We start from the raw sequence: 7,290 nt of genomic DNA on the forward strand, positions 1-7,290 counted from the left end.
TTACAAATAAAGTTGCTATGAATGTTTGCATACAAGTCTTTATTTTTTCTTTTAAAGATTTTATGTATTTGAGAGAGAGAGAGAGAGAGAGAGCACAAGCAGGGGGAGCAGCAGGCAGAGGGAGAAGGATAAGCAGACTCTCGCTGAGCAAGGAGCCCGATGCAGGACTCGATCCCAGGACCCCGGGATCATGACCTGAGCCGAAGGCAGATGCTTAACCGATGGAGCCACCCAGGTGCCCCTGCATTTAAGTCTTTATACGGACAAAGGCTTTCATTTCTCCCAGGTAAACCCCTAAAAGGAGAATGGCTGGGTCAAATGGCAGATGTGCAACTTTCAAAGAAATTGCCAGACTGTTTTCCTCAAGTGGTCGTACCACTTGATTTTCCCACCAGTAGAGTATGAGACTCTTCCAGTTGTGCTGTATCCTCTCCAACATTTGGGGCAGTCAGACTTTCACATCCCAGGCATTTTAATGGCTGTGTCGTGGTATCCTGTGTTTTTAATTTTCATGTCCCTGCTGACTGATAACATTGTATGTTTCATGGTCTCATTGGCCATTTTTGTATTTTTGGTGGGGGAAGGAGGGAAGCATTCATTCAAGTCTTGCCCGTTAAAATTGGGCTTTTAATAAGAATAAAATTCTGGGGTGCCTGGCTGGCTCAGTTGATGGAGTGTGCAACTCTTGATCTTGGGATTGTGAGTTCAAGCCCCATGTTGGGTGTAGAGATGACTTAAAAATAAAATCTTTAAAAAAAATAACATTCTTCTTGAGTTGCAAATGTTCTTTATATATTCTAGGTACAAGTCCTTTGATACGTGTGTTGTTATTCTTTGCCTCTGGTACATCTTTACTATGATTAAAGTTCCTATTTGGTCTTTTCCCTTAGTTCAGTTTTGCAGCCTTTGGCATAGGAGTTAAGTTCCACAGATATCTCAGTGTTCTTTCCTGCAAGCTCATCGTTGACCTTCTTGGGAGCAATCAGCTGCCCCAGCTGGCTCTGTCTTTCTGGGGACAGGACACCAGTCCCCCGCACACACTCCTTCAGGTAAGCCAGGAGGGGGCCCACCTCAGAATGGAGTCTCTAGCAGTGCTGGGCTCATTACCCCCTGTCCCCTTGTGTCTACCCACCTCCCGGCAACCCTGAGCCCTTACAGTGAAGTTTCTACCCAGTGAGAGGCAACCACCCTCTTTCATAGAAAGCCCCTCCCCAGCTGGGGTTGGGATGGTACCCCTGGCTTGTTCTGTTTTCCTGCCCTCGAACAATGATGGGATGAGCAATACTCTGCCTCGGTTGTGTGAGAGAAAGAAGACACGGCTAAAAAGTCCTCTCTTGGCCCATGCGAGGCCGCCATCTTGTCTGAAACCTAAAGCCCCTCCATGTTATTAATCTGCTCCTCCTCATCTCTTTAACAATTTATGTAAGTCTAGTTATCGCCAGCTGACATGATATTATATATTTATTTGTATTTTATCCATTTCCTGTACTAGAATGTAAGCTCCATGAGGGCAGGAACCAAATATTTTGTTCTCTCTTCTCTCCAGTGCCTAGAACAGTGCCCAGCACATACCAGGTACGTAATACATATTTGTTGACTGAAAGGAGTCTTAGGGCCATCAGACTGGATGAGAGAGAGAAGGTGCAAAGAGAAGAGATGGTCAAGGCCCACGTCCTGAGGAACTGCAGAGGAGGAGGGAAACTCATTCTAGAGAAGTTGAATTATGTGGAGAGATCTAATAAGAGGAGAACCTAAAGATATCTTGAAGTTGCCAATATGGGGTTCACTGGTGATCTGATGAGCACAGTTTCCATGGAGAGGTGGGAAGAGAAGGCAGAGTTGGGGTTTAGAACAAATGAGAGGTGAGAAAAAGGAAAGAGGGGGTGGGGTGTAGATGGTGTTCAGACGCTTGGGGCAGAAAGCGTGCCTAGGACAATAGCTGGGAAGGTGGAGGAGCAAGGGTTTTCTTTTGTTGGCTTTTAAACTGGGAGATGCTACAGCAAGCCTTGCAAATACACGTGCAAACAATGTTGGTTCAGTTCCATTTTCCAGTGTCCTGTGCTGAAGGCCATGACCCCTGAGGCCTGACCCCACTCTCCCCTTGGCCTGGGACACTTTCCTCTCCACATCAGCGTGGGGTTTGTGCTGCTCTAGAAGGAGAAGAGATCGGGCTTATCATTCTCCTCCACGGGTGACGAACCCCAAGCATCTTTTCCCCAGAGATGAATTCAAGTCCCGAATCTACCCCTGCACCGCTGAGTGACTCTGGCCAACTAACTTCCCTGTGCCCTGGCTTGCTCGTCAGCGCCCTTCACCTCATCCCCAGTGCCATGGTGTTGGTGGTGGGTCCTCTAGGAGGGAGTCAGGTCATGAGGGTGGAGCCTCGGGAAGGGGATCTGTGTCCTTAGAAGAGACACCAGAGAGGTGGCCTCTGTCTCTCCCAGGTGAGGACACGACAAGAAGATGGCTGTCTGCAAACTAGGAAGAAAGCCTTCACCAGACGTCAGATCTGCTGCCACCTGGAGCTTGGACTTCCCAGCCTGAAGAACTGTGAGAAATAAAAGTCTGTTGTTTAAGCCCCCCGGTCTGTGGTATTCTGCTATAGCAGCCCAGACTGCTAAGACCCTGGCAGGACCACGGGAGGCTCCATTGATTTCGTTGGAGTGTTTCATAGCTTAAGGGGCAGACCCCACAGGGCTGGACAAAAGGTGCCTCCTTCTCGGAGGACCAGAAACAGCCTGTCTGGGCCCCCCAACCCTTGCCAGCACCCCACCCGCACTCAGAGCCCTGATGCATCTTTGTTTGAGGCAATCTTTCATGGAGCACCTGTCTGTGCCCAGCACTTGGCATCCTTGCCTCGGACCCTTGCACCAGGTGGGGATTGTATCTGCATATCAGGAACAAGAACCTGGGACGGGCTACTGCTCAGGAGCACCCAGGCCGGAAGCAAGCGAGCCAGGGCTGGCCTCTAGCCTGCTGCCAGACAGGTCCTGCCCTTCCGGTGGTGGCGCTACGGTCCAGGCTCCTGGGGTTTCCTCTCTGCCGAAGAGAGCCAGCCTTGGTCTCGCGCTTCTAGCCTTTTCCTGTCCCTTAAAGGGAAGATGCTAGCTCACATTGAAAGAATTTTATTTTAAATCTGCCCCTCCTTTCTTTAGACTCCAGCTGGTCCTGGGTGCGGTGAGATCTGAACAGCCAGGTCCTACCTGCTCCCCCATGGCCCGAGCTCTTCCTTCAGACTGAGGGTCCTGGGTGGGGGGCAGCCAAGCAGAGCTGCTGCAGACCCCGTTGGAGGACACAGCGGTGGAGGGTGGGGGGAGGGGTTGCTGAGCTGGGACTGGCTGGCTGAGCTGAGGCTATGTCCCTCTCCCTCTGTCTGAGCCCTAAACCCTGGAGGACAGAACAGGAAAAATGAAGAGATGAGGACATCCAGCCCTGAGCAAGGGACTAGCTCAGTGTCCTAAAACTGAGGTCCTGACCAGCATCCCCTGGGCCTCCTCCCCTTGCACCTGGGGACAGAGGCCAATGGGCTCTGCCACCGAACATAGCACGTGGCTCCAAATCAGGGTGCTGGGGCCGGGCCAACATTTGCCTTTTCCTACACGTCTCAGCAAAGCTACTCCAAACCCTCTCTTCCCCCAGCAGGAAAAGCATATGTTCTTTCCATATAGAGGAGAAATTGTTCCACAAGTGAGTAAGACTCTTGGCGATGGAGCCCGGCCTAGCCCGCAGCACGCCGGGCAGGAAGCGGGCAGCCTTCTTACCGCTCCTGGAACCAGACCCGGGCTGGCTCCTGACCCGCCAAGACAGCGGGCCTTTGGACGGGGCCTTTGGGGGGGGAGCAGGGCCTGGGCAAGTGCCCGAAGACAGCCGGCCAGGCCAGAGAACTCATTCCCTGAATAGAAGCACTTTCCTCCACTCAGGCCAGGCCGGGCTGGGCGAAGGAGGGCGGGGAGGCCAAGGGGTTTGAGGGGGGCTAGAGAGCTCTCCAATCCCCTCACTCCAGCAGCAAATGGGCCTGAGTCAGAGGTGACTCAGGTACGCTCAGTGAAGCGGGGCCATTCCGAGACGGCCCTTCCCAGCCACCTCCAAATTCTCCTCCATGCCTCAGGGTTAAGTGGCAAAAAGTGACCCCATCCTCAGTGCCTCCATTCGTTCTGCTGGATCTTTCCAAAGCCAGCTCTGGGCTGGAGGATGCCACTCATTCCCTTGTCCCAGTGGAGTCCTGGTTTCCTTCCCACCTTGTCCCCATCTAAGAATCCGCTGAGAATGGGGCTGAGGGGAGTGGGCCGAGAAGGGATAGACACGCCGGGTGGTGGGTGGGCCGGGGCGGGGGGAGCGGACAGAGGAGAAATGGGAGGGGCTCCACAGAAGGGGAAACCGCTGAAGAAATTGGGGGCATCTAACCTGGAAAGTCAAAGACTCGGGGTAGGGGGCGCCTGGGTGGCTCAGTCGTTAAGCATCTGCCTTCGGCTCAGGTCATGATCCCACGGTCCTGGGATCGAGTCCCACATCGGGCTCCCTGCTCGGCGGGAAGCCTGCTTCTCCCTCTCCCACTCCCCCTGCTTGTGTTCCTGCTCTCGCTATCTCTCTGTCAAATAAATAAATAAAATCTTAAAAAAAAAAAAAAAAAGACTCGGGGTAGGGGTGAGAGACATGAAAATGATCTAAAGGTGGATGACAGGTCACAACATACAAGTGGAATTGCATTTATCCTGGGTGGGAGCCTCAGTGCGGCAAGCCCTGCACCTCTAAATCAGGGGCCCCACCCCACTGAGGAGCGCTTTCGAGACAGTGAAGTCTCTGTCTTGGGACATATGCAGGCCCCTGGTTGAAAGGAGTCAGGTGGGAGGTGGACTAAAGCTCAGGTCTCAAACTGGTGGCCTGCGGGCCGGACACAGGCCTGAAGGGGTTTCCGCTGGGCAGCATTTCTGCACGGCCACAATCGGCTGAGGCTGAGTGGCCCCTGCCCCGTCCAGCTGGGCACGCATTCCCAGTTCTGCATGGCACATCAGGCCCCAGTCACTCCTTTATTTCCTGCACTGGCCCCTTAGAGGAGGCCCTGCCCAGGGGGGCCTTCTTCTTCTCTAGGCTCACCCTGTAGGCCCACCTGCGGCAGGACCTTCCCATGGGCTCAGGTGAGACCACATGCCATGAGCCAGAGAGAGCTTTCGGCTGCTAGAAACCACCAGTGCAGGCACGTCCTCTGCTCTCCTCGAGCTGCCATCATGCGGGGACCCATCATGGTCTCGGGGACTGGGTCTTTCCCCACAGGACAGCAGAGTTACTCTCCTGGCCTTTCTGCCCTGGAGCAGAGATAGTCCTCCCGGGTATTTAGGGTCTGGGAAGGGCACCCAGGGCAGGTGCACTGTGAACTGAGGTAGAGGGGACCAAGTGAGGAAGCGCACCCCCTGGCCCCCGGTCCAGGAGGGCGGTGCAGGGCACAATGCCAGCAGGACTGGGTCTGCAGGAAGGTGGGGCAGGGTTAGGGGGGTGGGGGATTAGAAACTAACCGGGGGAGCAAAGTGGGGCAGCTAAGGCTCGGGAAGGAGAGCGCAGAAGGCAAGGCGATGCGGAGCCCAGCTCGGCCCTCTCCCCGTGTGCCTGGGGTGGAGCCTGACCTGCCCTTGCCAGGACTGAGGGCCGGAGAACAGGAGGGGGTGTGCTCCCTGGGCAAGGAGATTCCACCTGCAGCCTGTGTAGGCTGGGGCAGATTGCAGGGCGGTTTCGCTTCCCTGGCCCCATCTGCTCCCCGGAGAGCTGTGGGAGTTGGGACTAATAGTCCCATTTTACCGATGAGGAGACTGAGGTGGAAGTTGTGCAAGGCCGAGTCTAGCCCCTGGGTAGGAGCGGGGCTCCTGGGCATTCACCAGGTCTGGGCTGCTGGGAGCGGGTCTGCTGCGGATGACGGGACTCGTCCGTCCCAGCAAACGTGACCTTCCTCTCCTCTGCGCTTTACACCCTCGACCGATGACACCACCACTTGCAGGCCACGACTCCGGGTGTGCTGGGACCCGGGGGGGTCGGGAGTCCCGCGGCACAGCCCAGAGGCAGGCCTTTATTTTGATTATGATCAGTGGTGCCGGGGGCCGTTCGTGGGTCCCTACCCCCACCAGCTGGGGCTGGGCACCGTGCGTATGAGACCTCCAGCCTCTCCTCCCCCCACCTGATGGATGGGGCACCTGCTCTCCCAGAGCTGAGACACGCAAGCCAGGTCAGCCTGACTCTGAAGCTGGTGCTCTCTCCTGGCTATGCAGAATGTGGGGGGTCTCGCGAGTGGGGCCAGGGCCCACGGCACACAGCCCCCCAGGTCCTGACCCTCACTCAGCGCCCCCCTGGGAGGTGGGGTGGGCGCCTCCCCACTGGGGGCATCCAAGCACCACAGCCGGAAGCGGGAAGCTGGGTTAGAGACTTCCTTGGGGAACCCCGGTTCACCCCTCCTTTCAAGGTGGAAAAGACCTTGGCCTGGGAGTCCGACAGAGCTGGGGCTCACCTTCCAGGCCCGGCTGTAACTCACTCTAGCTCAGTGGCTGAGGGAGGGTGGCCTACAGGGTCCCTGCTGCAGCCCCCTAGCCATTTTTAAAGACATAGCCCCTCACACCTCATGCCTCCTAAGTGTTCCTGGCTGCTTCGGCCTTGGAGGCCCCCGGGACCGACGGCCCAAGGGCACCGCCTGGTGGCCAGTCTCAGCCAGGCAAGGCAGCCGCAGAGGGCCCGCTCACAGCCCTGAAGTCGGTGGGGCCCTGGGGCCGGAGAGAACCGTGAGGGAGGCACCGCCACTAGGATGCACTCTGAGGGCACAGCTCTCGAGTTTGGGGTCGGGGGGGGGGCCTGGATTTGAATCCCTTGGGTCCTTAACCTCACCTCGAGTCCCTCACCTATGTAGTGGGGCTATTTAGGACACGTTTTTCAGGGCTGTGGACCTCTCTCTGCATGAGCAGGCGGCTGGGGGAGACGGCAGGGGGCAAGGCTGGGCCGGCAGCAGAGTCTACCCTGGTGGTCCTCGGACCCCAAGCTGGTGGCTCTCAACTGTGGCCGCACATGACAATCAGCTGATGCTTCGCTGTGGCTCTCAAAGCATGGTCCCGGACCAGCAGCGGCAGAATCAACGGGGAACTCGTGAGACATGCAGATTCTGGGGCTCCACCCCAGACCTGCTGAGTTGGCAATTCTGGGGTTGGGGTCCAGCACCCTCCAGGTGATGTTGATGCTCCGTCCAGTGTGAGAACACTGTGCTTAGGGACTGGGGTTGCCTAAAAAGCATCTCAGGTGATTCAAATGTCCTGGGCATCG

The 7,290-nt window shown here is 56.3% G+C and overlaps 1 long non-coding RNA gene across 1 annotated transcript; it reads left to right on the plus strand.

The window, feature by feature from the left end:
* The first annotated feature begins 230 nt into the window (after positions 1 to 230).
* On the plus strand, positions 231 to 2,787 carry LOC116624184. The gene is made up of 4 exons (XR_004297849.1): positions 231 to 286; positions 891 to 1,049; positions 1,547 to 1,575; positions 2,445 to 2,787. It is a non-coding gene; the product is annotated as an uncharacterized LOC116624184 (long non-coding RNA).
* The last annotated feature ends 4,503 nt before the right edge of the window (positions 2,788 to 7,290 follow it).

Source organism: Phoca vitulina, unplaced genomic scaffold, assembly GCF_004348235.1.
Source record: "Phoca vitulina isolate PV1807 unplaced genomic scaffold, GSC_HSeal_1.0 scaffold65, whole genome shotgun sequence".
Classification (NCBI taxonomy): domain Eukaryota; kingdom Metazoa; phylum Chordata; class Mammalia; order Carnivora; family Phocidae; genus Phoca; species Phoca vitulina.